The sequence below is a fragment of the Condylostylus longicornis genome, unplaced genomic scaffold (assembly GCF_029603195.1).
Source record: "Condylostylus longicornis isolate FDR11 unplaced genomic scaffold, ASM2960319v2 ptg000091l, whole genome shotgun sequence".
NCBI classification, from domain to species: Eukaryota; Metazoa; Arthropoda; class Insecta; order Diptera; family Dolichopodidae; genus Condylostylus; species Condylostylus longicornis.
This window is the reverse complement of record NW_026578059.1, coordinates 1,574,974-1,592,926: the sequence shown is the minus strand read 5'-3', so window position 1 is coordinate 1,592,926 and position 17,953 is coordinate 1,574,974. Positions and strand designations below refer to the sequence as shown.

At 25.3% G+C, this 17,953-nt stretch overlaps 1 long non-coding RNA gene across 1 annotated transcript; it reads left to right on the top strand.

Moving 5' to 3' along the window:
* The first annotated feature begins 243 nt into the window (after positions 1–243).
* Positions 244–17,662, top strand: LOC129613782 (uncharacterized). The gene is made up of 4 exons (XR_008697336.1): positions 244–667; positions 820–972; positions 15,967–16,227; positions 17,337–17,662. It is a non-coding gene; the product is annotated as an uncharacterized LOC129613782 (long non-coding RNA).
* Positions 17,663–17,953: the final 291 nt, after the last annotated feature.

Here is a 17,953-nt window from a genome sequence, read left to right as displayed (position 1 = left end):
AAGATTGTTTTTGCTATTTTTGTTTTTTTACTATTTTTAGAGATAACACATAGTATATCTCTTCTTTGAGTTTATTTTTAAATCATAAATATATATTATGTAATACATTTGAACATTTACATACACACACTTATATATACATGCATATTATCCTTATGTTGTTTTAACTTAGATATTTGAAATTTAAAAAGGAAAATTTAATGTTAACTGGCATATAACAATTGGTATATAACACATACACACACACACATATATATATATATATATATATACACATATATGTATGTATAAATATATTTCTATTTTGGGGAAAAACCAATAATTTTTGATACACACACAAAAAATAATAAAAAAAGGAAAAAGAAAAAAAATTAGAAACACAACACACGGGGGGGAAAAATTATTCTAATAAAATAAAAAAAAAGGAAATTTCTCCGAAAATCGTGTAAAAAAAATTCTTTATTCCTTCATTAAATATACTTTATTGAAAAATAAAAAAAATTTTTTTTTTTTTTGAAAAGTGGAAAACAAAAAAAGAAACGTAATTGATAACGAGAAATTTTTTTACCGAGAATTTGAAAAAAAAACAACGGAGTAAAAAAATCAATAGTTAAACAAAAAACAATATTTTTTTTCGGAAAATACTTGAAAAAAGAAAAAAAAATTTGTAAGTGAGCGGTGAGGCAAAAAAAATTTTTAATAAAAGTTCTTATTGAAACTTTGAGAATCAAAGTTTATTAAAAAAAAAAATTTTAAATTAAAAAAAGATATTATTTTTTTTTCTTTATTCACCACCCACTATTTTCACCACAAAAATAGTTGAAAAAATATTGAATAATCTTAAAAATATTAAAAAGTTGTTCTGTTTAATATTTTCGGCGGCAAAAACAAATGTAAAATTAAGAATTTTTGTATTTGAAACAACAACTACAACAATAACAAGAGCAGTGACAACCCAGTAAAATTTTTAGTGTAAGAATTGCAAGTTTCTTTTATTTGTGAAAAATCTTGAACTTTTTATTGAAATTTTGCAAAAACGAAAAAAAATTTCATTATAAAATTATACAGGAAAAATAGCAAAAAATTTTAATTATACAAAAAAAAAAACAACAACAAATAAAATGGAGATACATGAAATACGAAAAGAGAAAAAATAGTTAAAGTTTACCAAAAGAAATCAAAAATAGGAAAATAGAAACAGATAACTGTGAAAATCAGAGTATAAAATACAGAAAAACAGAGCGGGGGCTCCAACATCCCAGGGGGATAGATAAGAATCAGGTGGAGAGGGAGAAAAAGAAAACATCTTAACAGAAATTACAAACGTCAGCAGTTTTGGAATATTTGATCGAGTAAATTCTCAATCCTAATTCAAAGGAAAAACCAATGTTGGAATATTGTTTCCAGCATATTGCGTTTAATTAGACCAAAAGCTCTTACTTTATCAAATTTTAAGAACTTGATGTTTTAAAATTTGTTGAACAAAAAAAATAATACTTTTTTTTTATTTTAATTGACTTATTTAAACTTGACTTTGACATTACACAGGATGTTTCGCATAAGGGAGCAAATAATTTCAGTGATGATACTTTAATCAATTTCCAGCAAAAAATTGTGTGGTGTGAGGAGGGGGTTCAGATATTCTTGTTTTCGAGCTACAGCCTGTTGAAAAAGAAATGTACCGGACCTTTCCTGTTTATAAATAAATGCACATAACTTTGCAACTATGCGACATAATGTAAAAAGAAGAAGCCAACGGTATGGTTTGTCGCATGGTTTCGCAGTTTGAAAAATCAATAAATTTATAGAATCATTGTTTTAATACCCCAAATTTAAATATTAAGTTTCAAGGAATTTAATTATTAAATTTCAAGGATTATTTCTCTTTATACATATACGCAAAAATGTAAAATTGGCCCGCAAAAAGGTCCAGTTCCCTTGGCCGGATGTATCCTCAAAACTGATGAATCCGTGCCAAAGCCAAAATAAACTCACGCATATAAAATTTCATTACAATAGGTTCAACCGAATAAAGACCGTTATAAAGAAGTTTATTTACGTTTCCCTACTCGGCATTCAAAATTTGGTGCCATCACATAACCTACCATTTTGTAAACAATGCGGTCGGTAAAAATTAAACCATCCTAAAAAAATTTACAGAACAATTTCAAGTTTTAATAAATTAACAAAATTCGAACTACTAAGGCAATTTTTGAATAAAAATTTGGTCTCGATTTTGGTTAATTAACACATAAACTGAAGGTAGAAATTTCGTGAAAATTTGTTAAAATCCCTATGTGTCTCGGAAACCGTTAAGATTTGACACCTATAGTTCTCTGAACAAAAATTTTACCTTTTTGCGATGCCCTAAACGATGATATACTGTTTATTGTACGTTTTGCTGAATCACCCTGTATAAGGTTATACTGTTTACATTAATTACATGTGTTATATGAGATTTACTTAAATATGAAATGAAATGGAAAATGTTTTTGTAATTAAAAATTGATAATTTAATAGATATTTTCGTCTATTTAAATATGTTTAAAAACTTGCAAAAAATGAAAATAATATTTGCAATGTCATTTAAATTTAACCCTAATTTTTATTTTTTCCATATATTTTTTTTAATTTCATTTGTTTAATCAATGAGAACTGGAAATTTTATTTGAAACTATGAAATTAAATATTTTTGGAAAGAAATTGCATATATTTAGGGGTATGCTATTTTGTTTCTTTTTTTATAAAATTGTACTAAAATCATTACCATATTTTTTTGCCACTATTAAAAATTCTCATTTTCTCAATTAGATTTACATAAGCGTATTTAAGAAATCAAAAGTTTGTACTTTATATTATGTATTTAGACTTATTTTCCAAATTTTGTTGAAAATTTGACAAGGTCAACAATAATATAAGCATAATGCATGTTCCAAATTTTATTTCCTATGCCGTCGCCGGGCAGAAATCAGCGCGGTTAAGCTAAAAAAGTTTAAAAATTTTGTTTAATTACAATAGAAATACAACTAAACAAAATATGCCAAAGGAGTAGGTAGACTAATGGAAGCTATATGTTGAGATGAGCTGATAAAATATATCATTGTCAAAGAAGAATTGTCAAGTAGTAGACGGACTGAAACTATGTGGTGAGAGAGAGTAATAAAATATATCATTGCCTTGCTTAAGAAAAATACACGCAAGTAGTATTAAAAAAATGTCGCAAATAAAAAACTGTTAAATGCAAAAAATCATCTGACAATACTGGAATTGATTTTTCTGGTTAAAGCTCATACAGAGCAAATTGAATTTGAATGAATGCTGTGAAACAAAAACTACAAAATTTACTAATATTTTCGGCCGTTTTTTTTTTTTACAAAACAGAGGAACACTATAGGGTGAAATCAGCTCTCATAAATTGATCTTTTACAATTCTATTTTAAGACACGAGTTTATTATACCCGTACGAACGTATCTTCGAAGGGTATTATTAATTTGCCTTCACGTTTATAACGCTAAGAATAATAGGATATTGGTATAAGTATATATTTGTAATCAGCGTCGAATTCTGAGTCGAATTAACCATGTCTATCCGCCTGTCCGCCTGTCCGTCTGAAAATAAAAACTAATTGAACTAAGCTCACCAAATTTTCTCAAATAATTTATAATAAGAAATGTCGGAACTTTATTTAAATTGAGTGTGATCGATGCAGAGTTTCGGGTAGTAAACCCGATCTCTGCCATGCAACTTTAATTATTTGCTGCTTATATCTTAGAAACTACATAAAGTAGGGTGCTAAAATTTTTTTAAACAAACATGGCAACATAGTCATAGCAATCAAGACATCATGAGCGCTTATGATAGCTACCATACAACTTCAAAACTTATTTGCTCATATATTATACTCTTTATGAAACAATTGAAATCAAGCGAATTTTTCATAAATGAATACGGCACTATGGCCATTATTTTCAATAAAGGTTTGCCTCTTTCTAACGAGTTCTATACATATTAAAAACGAGAGTATGCGTAAAACACTTGGCAATTAACATAAAACTCTAGAAATGATTCATTCGTACAGGAATTATAGAGTTGACATGGTCAACTTTACCTCTTCTCTTTTTGAATATATACGTTCAGTATAAAATATACCCGAATTACAAAATATTTTTTTATTACGTAATAAAATATAGTATACAACGTTTAATACAATATAAAAGTAGGTTATTTTTAATAAAATTTAAAGTATGCTTTAATTTTTGTATCCTAATGTTATTTTAAATTGCTCTTAAACTTCGTTTTGTTTTTCTAACCTTCACCTTCTTATTTTTTCTTCTTTGTTTTGTTCTCTACTTATTTTCTGCCAGCGTTTCATCATCATCACTTTTGTTGTTGTTGTTTTTGCTCAATATCCTGGAGAACTCTTTCTCTATATATAGGTACTTTACAGACATACTCCATGTAGAATTCTTTTTTTATAATATATACCTTTCTCTTCAATATATGATAAAAACAATATGAAGTACATGTACGTATATAATATTACTTAAAAAAACTAAGAGGGTAGATATCTCATATATATGCGATTGCGATAATTTAAAAAAATAATAATAATTGTAATAAAATATGTTGCAATTTGTTTCTTTTTTCGTTGTAAAAATTAAAAAATAAATTTTTTTTTTGCATATTTATAGGGAAGGGGAACAAATTTTGTGTTTGAATCCCGTACAAACGTGTGCTCGAAGGGTATACTAAATTTGCCTAACCTTTTGTAACGCTAAGAAATAATAGTCTGAGATAAAGATATAAGTGTACCATGACTGTCCGCCTGTTCGTCTGTTCTTACGTCCCAGCGATAGTTCAAAATTTAATTAAGTTAAGTTCACCAAATTTTCACAAATGATTTACAGTAGTAAATGCCGGAAATCTTTAAATTAGATATGATCGAGGCACTGGTTCAGGTAGCTGTCATACAACTGCAAAATTTATTTGGCAATATCTCAAAAATTATAGAAGCTATATATTATTAGGGCTATTGTATTTGATAAAAGTCGTTGAAATCGCGTGTATCCTCCTGGTAGTTACTTGGCCACATTTTAAAAACTGTTTAACCTACAGTACTGAAATTTTGCAAAAACAAATATGGTAAAATGACAGCTATATTCGTTAAAAGCAGTTCAGATCTCATGAGCTCTTATGATAGCTGCCTGTAACTTCAAAAGTTATTTAGTCATATCTGAGAAATCAGTCTAGCGTATAATTTTGAAAATTTGCACAAGCAAATATATTGTTTAGGGCATTTAAGTTTAATAAAAGTCATTTGAAGTCCTCCACTGGTTGTGGTAGATGCTATTTGTGCGATTGAGCCCAAAAACTATTAAGCTTATAAAGGTGAAATGTTAAACAAAGGAATTTGATGATGTGACCATGATTTTCATTAAAATTCATTTAATTTGTATGGATTTTTACGGTAACTATCATTTATGTATAACATAATACTAGACAGATAAAAAAGTAAGAGGTTGTATGAAACTGTATATTAATTATCTCCGACATTTGAAATCTTTTATTCGTATTGGTATCACAGAGTTGACACGGTCAACTATATAGATTCTCGTTTTATACTAAAGTTTTACATTTTTTTAAATTTTTTCAATATTTCTTTTCAAAAATTTTTATTTTTACATGCATATATATATATTTATATTTATATAATGTGTTTCTATATTAATACATACAATGGCAAAATAATATTTTCTGACAAAAAAATGTGTGTTAAATATATTTTAACATATTTTTGTGTAGCTATAGTCTTACGTGTTGTGATATTACAAAAACAAGAATTATTTTCTATATTACATTTATTGTACTTGTCCTCGTACATTTATGATTAAGGAAGCAAAAAAGAAACCAGAGAAACTAAATTAAGTTATAAAAAACAAAATTAAAAATATTGCATATTTAAAGGGGGTGGTTTAAAGGAAATTCCTATAAATAAGGAAATGTTTTTTGGTTTAAATTTTTAACAATTTAAAAATTTTGCGCGGGAGCGTTTTGAAAGTTTGCAAATTTGCGAAAAGAAGCCAGTTGATTAAAGTAAAGCTGTAATTCTAATCTAGAGCTTTCTAATTAAATTACGTACTTAAATTAGTTTTTATATTTTTTTTATTTCATATAAGTTTTTCTTAATAAAATTTCGAGTTTTTCCCACAAATCACAAGACTTAAATCAAATTTGTCAAACAGCAATGTTTCGACAAATCACAAGGTTAAACATCCTGAATTTGACAAATAATAAAGTTTAAAAGCAATGATTTGACATACGAGTATGTATGTAGTGAAATTGACGATGAAATAAATTTTCATATTTACAAAACGGATATTCCGGTAGAAAATTTTGTTAAACATAGTTGCAAATAAAATATGTAATAGATCATGTGGTAGCCCTCGAAAATTTTTGTTTTTTATATACTTTTTCGATTCGATATCTGGTCTGAAGTTAGTATATGCAGAAAACGTGAAATTTTTGTGATTTATAAAAAAAATTCCCATGTATTTTTGTTGAATTCTCGCATAATATGGAAAAAATTTCTCAATATCACAACACTGTAATTATACATTTATAATCTGTATGTGTGCAAAAATATATATATACGAGTATATACATTACGTATATACAAACTTGGTCTCTATTCTCTCTTTTTCTCATTTTTATTACACTTTCTCTCTCTTTCTCTATTACTCTTTACGTTTGCCTTTGCGTCCCTATTACTCTTTACTATTGTCACCTTGCCGTTCGTAATTGTCTTTCTTCTCCTTTATATAATACAAAATAAAAAAAAATATACAATATGAATGGATGCATATAAATAAATAAAGTGAAAGTGAAGTACACACAAAAATTTAATAATAAATTTTTTTGCATTAAATAAAATATTTTTCTCTGTGTGTGTGCATTTTCTTACTTATTTATTTAAATTGTTTGTGATTTTTTTTGTTGTATTTTTCTGGTATTTTTTTAATTTTGTGAGATTTCAATAATTAATATATTATTAAAAAAATCAAATAATTTTGAAATTTTTGGAATGCAAAATTAATAATAGTAATAATACTTAAATAGAAGAATAATTTGAGTTGAAAAAATATTAAATTTTTGATTAAATACTAATAATAATAAAAAAATACTAAAAAAAGTGGTGAATGAAATTTGAAAATTTATTTTAAAGAAAAAATATTAGAAGAATTTTAATAAATCAATTGAAACATTATTGTTGCTACTAATTCCAATAATTTGACACATTGTGAAAATTAAAAATTAAAATATTTAATAAAATTTTATTTTTAATTCAAAAAAACAAAAAAAAAAATCCCCCATATTTAGAAATAATCAAAAGTGAATTTTGATATTTGTAATTTTTGTAACTAAGAGCTGTACGTAAGGGAGGGGTACCTTATGTACAGCTCTTAAACGAAAAAAGCAAAAGCACTATTAAAATTTGACATGTGTGTACGAAAAAAAACAAAATAAAAATCAAAATTAGAAAATATTGCATACTTTAAGGGTTTTTTAAATAATATTCCTTTAAGAAATGCAACACGGAGATTACAACCCAAAATGTTATTAATATCTAAAATTAAAAAATATTAAAAAACAAAAAAGAATAATGAAAATTTATGAATTGAATTTTCGGATTTAATTTAATTTGTATGAAAAGTGTGGTATAAAACCAAAAACAAAAAAAAAAAGAAAAACAATAACAACAATAATAAAATTCGCATATGAGTATTATACAAATTGTGTGTGTGTGTTTGTGTGTGTGATTAAGAAATGTGTGAATTTTTACGAAAAGAAAAATGTGTGAAAAATTAATGAAATTTTCGAATAAATATTGTGTTTTTTTAATGAAAAACAAATGAAAAATATTATTTTAATTTTTAAATGTTTGTGAATTGAAAAAGAAAATTTTTAGTCAATTTAATGTTAGAAAAATGTAAAAGTTATAATTAAAGAGTGTACTACCTACAATATACATACACAAGGATATTTGGAATTCTATTTATTTAAAATTAAATTAAAAAAAAAAACACAAACAACAAAATACAATTACCAGCATTTTACAAAATACAATTTAAAAAAAAAATTATTTATTGACGTCCTCCCTCCCATATATTTATAAACAATATTAATTTTCATACTTTTGAAAAACAAAAAAATTAAAAAGTTATAAAATTTTTGTGTTGTTTCGTATGAAATTTTCAAAATTTAAGTGTCGCGATAATTCAAAAAAAAAATAAATTACAAAACTTTGATTTTACTTGTACGTCATCCTCATCCTCCTTCTGCACCTCTTCTCCCTTCTTCTACCTCCTCCTGCATATATGCAATAATCTTAAATATTTTGAAAATAATTTTTGGTGTTATTTTCTTTGAAATGGTTGAATTATTTGATTGAAAATATACGAATTTGAAAAAAAGCATAAATATTAAATTAATTGAATTTTAGAAGAGGAGATGGGTTTAAGAAAATAAGGGATTTAAGTGTTTTCTGCCTAAACTAGAAGAGATGAAGCGTTTTTTTGAGAGAAATTTTTAAAATTATAAAAAAATATTACAAATATATTATTAAATTTCAAATCGTATTAATATATACAATATTTTTATACTGCATCCAAAACTTAAAAATTGAAAATTGAATGAATATAATTATACATACATATATTACCTACATATAATATATTTAATAAAAAATTGCATACTTTAAATTATTCAAATATTTTAATAAACAATAAAAAACTAAATTTTATTGTTAATTTAGAGAACTGTTATACTATTACAGTTATTATATATACTATTGTCATTCAAAAAAAAAAGTCAACTAATGTGTAATAAAGAACAGCTTATTAAGCAGTTCCGCTCATCTTATTTGAATCGGACGGATTAATGAGCAGTCAAGTAAGTTGGACCAATGAGTAATCCAACTTAAAACACATTGACGAAAATTTAAATTATTTGCTTTATAGTAAAGCCTTATCCCAGATTTGAATTAATTACTAAACTGATATGGTTTATGCATATGGTTTGAAATTTATTATATTTCGAAAATTCTCTTACCATTAAAATCAATCATGATTTAAAAATATCAGTATGGAATATTTAGTATGATCATTATTTGTAATTAAATTCTAATTAATATTCCAGAACATTTTATTTATATTATTTTTGGTCTCGTAATTCTAAAATATATTTGAAACGAAATACATTTTATATACTATGTATTTGTAAGAATCAAGAACAATTCTTTTTTAGCATTTTTCCAAAAAAAAATTTGAAAAAAATTCTTATTAGTTTCAGTTTGTTCGTCCGCTCCTCCGTCTTTCCGTCTAACAAATCTTTACAAAACTTTTACAGCCTTGCAGATAGAAACTTGAAATTTCATATGTACATAGATCTTTACTAGAAACTTACTTTTGTAGAATAAAATTTTTCTCTATCTGCTCTCCTCTTAAAGTAATTATTATGAAAAATTTTTTTAATTCGACAAACGTAGAAAAGCAACTTTAATTTTTTTTTTGTTTTATTTCAAAGATTGCATGCATTCCTCATCCCAAATATATGCAATTTTTGAAACATATTCGTATATGAATGAAACTAATTTTCATAATGTAGAACACAGATTGTTTTTAAAAGTAGTATTTTGAAGGGAAAAGTGCTAAATTACAAACCATTGATTTGACCCAACTTTATTTATTATTATTTTTATAATCAAGATTAAAAGTTTAACCCTTTATGATTATAATGGATGCCTCTTATAGTTAAATTTTTTCATTCATATTCATTTCAATTTTGTGTGTGTTTAGGATTTTGTATTTAATAATACGAGAATAAAAAAGAAACATATGTATATATAAATATATATACAGTAGAAATATGTTTTAGTGAACACTCAGCCGAGCCGCATTGATTTACCTTACAACACTGTGAGCAAGAATTTGTATAAGAACCCAACATCATTATAACGAAAACTTTCTAATTGTAATTAAACTTTTCAAATTAAATTAGAATACTAACTCTATAAAAAAACCTTATATTATGATAAAAGATTACGTGTTCATTTAAAGTGTTGCTTTGATAAAATAAAAGTAGTTTCAAATTTTCTTCTAAACCACCGAAAACAATTACTATTTAAAGAAAACATTTAAGTTTTAATTCTAAAATCATCACATATTTGCAATCAGGTGTATCTCAAGAACAACAATATCTCAAGAATTTAGTATTTCAAAATCAACTGCGTACAATTTTTATTAATTATTAGATTAATTGCAGAAAAGTGCAGTTAAAACTCAATTTGTAAAAATGTTCATATTTAATAAAATATATGAAAACAAATGTAAACCTAAGGGAAAAATTACTTTTTAGTTTAATTTATTTGTTACTCAATATAGTGTACTGGCATTCTGAATAGAATTCTGAATAGAAAACATGGGGTTTTTATTGTGTTCACTATATCAAATTTCAACTGTATATTTGTACATATGTATATACAACAAAAATAAAATAAAAATACGTTGTAACTATTTTTTGAAGGCCGGAACACATACTTTTACTTTTTTTTAAAATTCAAATTTATGTCAGAGAAAGAGAGAGAGAGAGAGAACGCGATATGTAATTTTCTTACTGTTCGTTTGTTCTTCTTTCCTTGCATTTATTCGTATTTATACATACAACAATAAAAATATGATAAAAACCCAGATTTATATTGTATTAGAATATTTTGTCAAAATATTATTTGATATAGAGATTCACTTTTTACTACGGATTTTATTAAATTTAGAAATTCTATGTTAATAATCTTAATATATTATTAACATGTGCAAAAACAGGGTTCAGTTCTTATGCTAAAGCTTTTTTCGTAGAGGTTTTCCTGATTCAGGTTTAGGAAAAAACCTATGAGAAACTCTCTTTACCTATGAGAAACTGCAATTATAACATGAAAATAATGTGACAAAGTTGTAGGGGATAATGTAACACATCGCAAAAAATAAAATAAAAATTGCAGATTTTTTGAGATAATTGGTTTCTTTTTTAAATCAGTTTTCAAACCTTAAAATTTCGTGTTTGAGCAGTTCTTCTTGAAAACGGTTAGTCCGACATACCAATGATATACCATTATATAGATCCATTAATTACACAAAAATTTGAATACTCTGGCTTTAAATCAAATTGTATTGCATAATGATTGAGAGAAAGAGAGAGAGAATGAGTGCAGGGGTACACGAGTATCTCATTGATACAATTTATGCAAATACGAGTATTAAAAACATCATATAGTAAAAGATTAGGCGGAGATTAGGAACAAAAACAATACATTCTTATATTTAAAAATATATATGTTTACAGTTTTGTGTATACATTTAGATAACAACATGCAATATTTATGGTATCCTTGTAAAAATATATGTATACATAAATTGAGATAAATAAAAAAAATCATATATAATATATAAAAATCAATATATATATCTATATATATATATAGATTTCTGCATACATTACATTATGTGCATTAGTATAAAGTATACAATTTTAAAATAAAAAGAGTAAAAGTATGTATGTTACGAGGATAATCTTGAACATGAACATGAAAAATATTTTTGTTTTGTGTTTTTCTTATAATTTTTTTCTTTTTTCTTCTTGTTTTTTAATTATTTTCATTTCATATTATTACGTATATGACTAGTATACCTATATACGATTATAATATTTTTAATATATCATAAAATATAATTGCAAGTTAGGTATTGTTTTGGTATTAAATGTATGAAATGATATGCATGCATGTGATTGTATGATGATATAAAAAAGTATGATATGTAGTATGAAATTGTATGATGGTAGGGAATTGTATGATGACATGGAAATAATTACAATCATACAATTGCATTGCATCTAATTTAAAATAAATGATAGTGAAAAATAAAAAATCATTTAAACAATTGTAAAATTGAAAAAATTTGAGGGCTTTTTTTTGTGAATTTTAACTGAATAAACCACTTGTTGACGTACATACCAGTATATATACCATAGATTAGATGAGTCCAATATTGGACTAACAATTTAAATTGTAAAAATGCTTAAAAATTTAAATGACGAAAAAAATTTTTTCTTTAAGATAATTTCTCTCTCTTTCTCTCTCTCTCTTTCTTTCTCTCTTGTATCTCACCTACAAGAGTATCTTATTGATTACGCTTTCATAAAATACCGTAATCCGAGTTTTCGATCATATGTTGTGCACATGCAATATAAGGACTAATTTTTGTTTATTTTTTGTAGAAAAAAAAAATGCTTCATATTTTACATATTCCAAATTCTAATGTAAATATTGAAAAAATAATATTAGTAAAAAAAAAATGAAAAAAAACATCAAACAAAAAAAAATAAATAAAACGAGAAAAAATAGAGTTGACCGAATCAGCTCTGTGATACCCGTACGGATTTCTTATCTTATGTGCGAGTAAATATGCCATATGGCTCTGGAGCAGACTATGACTTTAAGTTGCGATATTAACAAAATGCCGTATGCAAAATTTCAGTACTGTGTTTTCAATATTTTCTAAAACATGGCCAAACTACTATTGAAGTTATATCGCAGCTACCAGAAGGAGCCAAGAAATTTCAACGACTTTTAATAAACACCTTGGCCCTACTAATATATTCCCTTGCACGAAATTTCAATATCACCGTTTTTTTATAGTTTCTAAGATATAGCCATATAAATTAGGAAGTAGTATGGCAGGTACCCGGACCTGTACCCCATCATAACCGATTTAAAAAGGGCTCTGGCATTTACTATAATAAATCATTTGTGAAAATTTGATGAACTTAGCTCAATTAGTTTTTGAGTTATCGTTGGGAAGGATGGACAGAGCTAAATCGACTCAGAATTCGACGGTGATCAAAAACATTAACTTGAGTCTATATATCAGACCATTATTTGTTAGCGTTACAAAGGGTGAGGCAAACTTAGTATACTCCTCGAACATACGGTCGTACAGGTATAATAATAAAAAACTATATATACAACGGTTATGAAACGGGTATAATAGTTATCAAGACTCTATGAAATTAGATTTGAAACTACAAAATTAATAATAGCTATAGGTTATTGACACAACTTATTGGCCTTAAAACCCCTTCATAACTTTTTAATTTCAGTAGATGATGAAAAAGATTAAGTAAGAGCGAGGGGGGGGGGATAGAATGTATGGGAAATAATTTGATTAGAATTAAGAAAAGTTCTTCTTATAAAAGAATGCTTTACTTAAATCTTGAACTATATTTCAAATAGCCTTATTTCACCTATTAAGTAGGTATATGGTTATATTATTATAAAAAATGACGACACAAATAATTGGCGGTCGTAAGTATTTTGGAGTGTACGAGTATAAATTTTATTATTTCAAATAATAAAAAAAAAAAGAGAAAAAATAGAGTTAACCTTGTCAACTCTGTGATACCCGTACGAATTTGTCATCCTATGTGCGAATAAAGATGTCATGACTGACTATGGGACAGACTATGACTTTAAGTTGACATATTACCATATTAATTTATGCAAAATTTCAGTACAATGTGTTTTTCAAAATACTGTGTGTGCCAAACTACTATTGAAGTTGCATGGCAGCTACCAGAAAGAGCCAAAAAATTTAAACGAATTTTATCAAGCACATCGGCCCTACTAACATATTTGCTTGTGTGAAATTTCAATACGACAGCTTTTATTGTTTCTGAGATATAGCCAAATAACTTTTGAAGTTGTATGGCAGGTGCCAGAAGGAGCCAAGCTATTTCAACGACTTTCATAAGACACATTGGCCCTGCTAATATATTCATTTGTGTGAAATTTCAATGCCACAGCTTTTACAGTTTCTGAGATATAGCCAAATAAATTTTGAAGTTGTATGGCAGCTGCCCGAACCGGTACCCCGATCATACCCAATTTAAATAGGGTTTTCGCATTTATTATAATAAATCATTTGTGAAAAGTTGGTGAGCTTAGATCAATTAGTTTTTGTGTTATGTTTGGGACGGACGTACAGACGGAAATATGTATGTGTATATTATATTATATCATGTATAATATGTGTATATAAGTATATACGTCTATATTATATGATATATATGATATATATATATATACATATATATATATATATATATATATATATGATATATATATATATACATATATATATATATATATATATATATATATATATATATATATATATGTATATATCTCGCACTTTTTAAAAATTTGGTGAACTGAGTTCAATTAGTTTTTGAGTTATCATTGGGACGGACGGACTGACGGACGGACAGACAGACTCAGAATTTAACGCTGATCAAAAACATACACTTGAGTCTATATCTAAGACCGTTATTTCTTAGCGTTACAAACGGTAAGGCAAATTTAGTATACCCTTCGAACATACGTTCGTACGGGTATGAAAAAGAAAATCAAAATTAAATCAAAATATTTTTTGGCACATTTAAAAAATTTTTTATTTTTTTTTGGTGACGAAAATATGAGAAAAAAATAAATTATTAGTCTTCAATAATGGGGCAAAAATTATTGCATAATTTAAATAAAACAATAAAAATTAAATGATATTTAGAAATACAGTAAGAGTAGGCTAATTAAAGATAAATTATTAAAAAATATATTTAAAAAATAAAATAATATTATTATAATATTCATAAGTATGATGTGAATAGCACATATTTTATCTTTAATTATCGAAAAAACGTTTCCTTCGTACAATTGAGTTTAACAGAACTTGAGACATAAAAGAGTACAGAAGCAGATGGATCAAAACAAACAATGATTTACAGACAGATAGACAGACAGACTTTTTCTAAAAATAGTTTTAATTATATATTCCCTGGAAACATAAATAATATAGTTTATATATTGTTAATTTAATGTCGCTAAAGCCGATATATATACGAAATATGTCTCCACCACATAATCTCCCTTATTGTATACAATGCAGTCATTTAAAAATATATGGTGTCATATTGCATAAATATAGACGATAAATTTTTTAATTCTGAATAGAATAAAATGTACTCAGCTTCATATGGAAAAAATTATTGATCATTCTTCTTAAATTATACTTATACAAAAATTTGCAGACAAAAGTCTGTGATTTGTTATTATTTTGCCAGTATATATGCACGTTATTTTAAATTTTTATAATTTGTTTCCTCCAAGAAGTATGGAGACGCATAATGCGGATTATATGTATACCAAATATAAACTTAATTTTGGATGATAATCCTTGGGTTTTTTTTTGGATCCATATCTTTCGTTTATTTTTTTTTTGGATTAATAAAAAATAAAAAAAACATAATAAAATTTTAATATTTAAATCTTTTTTTTTCAATCACACTTATTATGTTTACCAGTGTGTCGATGTACCGTGGCTGGGTTTGGCCACAAACAGAAACTTCAGGTATGTCAAAATAAAGTTCTTAAAAAAATGTTTTTAAATCTACCTTGATTTATAACTCAATTAAAGAAAATTAAAAAAAAAGTAAAGGCGAAAAGCATTTATGAAAATGTTTATGAAAACCTTGTATATTGTATAAGAACGTTTTCTAACCATATATATTAACTAATTGCAAAGTTGTAAATAAGCTATTTGTATATAAGGGCTATAGCGTAAGGTCATGATAAGCAATAACATTCGTAATTGTTTAGTTTTGCTTGCGTATCCTGAAAAATCAACTAGATCACCTTGGAAGTCTATGGAAGAGTTCTTACGGCATTTTCGTGATTTTCGACTTTCGATGGCGTATGAACTAATTTTGCACTCAGGCGACGATATTACGCTTTTTGTTATAAATATTTTAATTATACATTTTTTCCTATTTAATTTTATTTTTTATTTTTTTTTCAATTTTAGATGAAACAAGAATGCATAAATAAATATTTTTGGTTGTCGATGAAAACTGATATACAATTATAAAAAGAAGTATTTAATTAAAAAAAATAATTAATATTGTGAATACAAAATAAAAACAACACCGAAAATATTTAAAATTTATTTGTGTATAACAGTTAAAAAAAAAAAAATAAATAAAATAAATATACTTGAGAAAATATGGAAAAACAACAGTTAGATGCATTGCATAACAACGGGAGAAGATAAAAAATTTAATTTAATGTACGCATATTTAACGTTAATTTGATTTATTCAGCAATTTAAAATGTCTTACTGAATAAATCAGCTTAATGCTAGATCTGCATTTTAATAAATGCTCTACTATTCAATATTTATATAATATATATGTATATGTATGCTTATATTTTCAATTTACTGCAACATTAGGTTGACGTTTACGTCCATCTAATGAGTTGAACAACTATACTTAGAAATTTGAAAAGAAAGCTTTAATGTTATGTCACCTGAAAAATTAAGGTATTTTTTAATAAAAATTTTAAAATTTCAAGTTTTTTCAACTTTTGAAAATCATGTGATACCGAAATCTCTACAGATTATAAATGAAATGTAGATTATTTATGAGGATAGCCAATTATTTTTTGAGGTTTCTCAATCATATTAAATATAATGCGTTTATTTAGTAAAGGCCGTGGATTTATATTACTTACAATTTCCAAAAGTATATAAAAATCAGTCTAAATTGATTTTAAGTTACTGTAACTCGAATCTTGTTGAGCTGTAATCTCTATAAATAAAAGTTTTATCTACTAATATACGGGTCTGTATATTTTATTATTCTTATTACTATTTAATTTATTTCATAAATTTAAGAAACAATAAGTTTTAGCAACTTCAAGTTGAATAAACAAAATTCATTTAAACTTAAATTCACATAAAAAGAATATAAGCGTATTTCAAAACCAAAATTTGGAAATATTATATACGATGGTGGTATATGGCTGAATTCTTATAGATACGAGACAACCTTTTATATGAATAATATATGCCAAATTGTAAACATTTTCATGCTCTGATGTTCATACAGACGCATATTCATACATGTATATGTAGGGAAGATCTGTAACCTGTGGACAGTTGGAATTTTTTTGACTTTGTAATGATGTAACTTTGGTTAAGTTCTAATGATCATACGATCTAGATTTTTTATATTAGAATTTGAAAAATATTTTGAATAGGTTTCTCAAAATCGCAAATGCTAAAAAATAACTTTCACTTGTGCATATGTACGCATACACATACATATATTATATATATATATATATATATATATATATATATCTATAAAAACATATCTATATTATGTTTTGCAGATCATCATTCTTCTATAAAATAATGCACAACAAATCATGATAAAGAAACTTTTACCGAGAAAAAAACGAAGAAAAAAAATTCACATTTAAATTAATTATATAATATTATATATATATAAAGGATATATATGTATATATAGAAAGAGAAAAAAGAAACAAAAACAAAAGGAAAAAAAGTAATAAAAAGAAAAATAAACGAATAATAACACACACATTCTTTTATATTATATTGTTTGTATATATATATATATATATATATGTATAAATATACAATATATATATCTACATATATACATAAGTATATACCTCTCCAATGATAGTTTGGATAAAAAAGATTAAAATAATAAAATAAATTTGAAATTATTGTTCTATAAAATTGTTGTAATTATTGTAAAAAAATTTATTTAATAAAATAATTAAAACTTTTTTAATATTAAAAATCATTTTGTAAAATAAACAGTTATTATAATAAATATTGTTTATTTGATTTTATTGTTATTTTTGTTTTGTGATTGAATTTGTTTGTAATTAAAATTCTTTTGAATTCGCATTGCAATATCATTGTGTACGCGTGTAAGTGTGTATAATAATAACAAAGATAATAATAATAATAATAA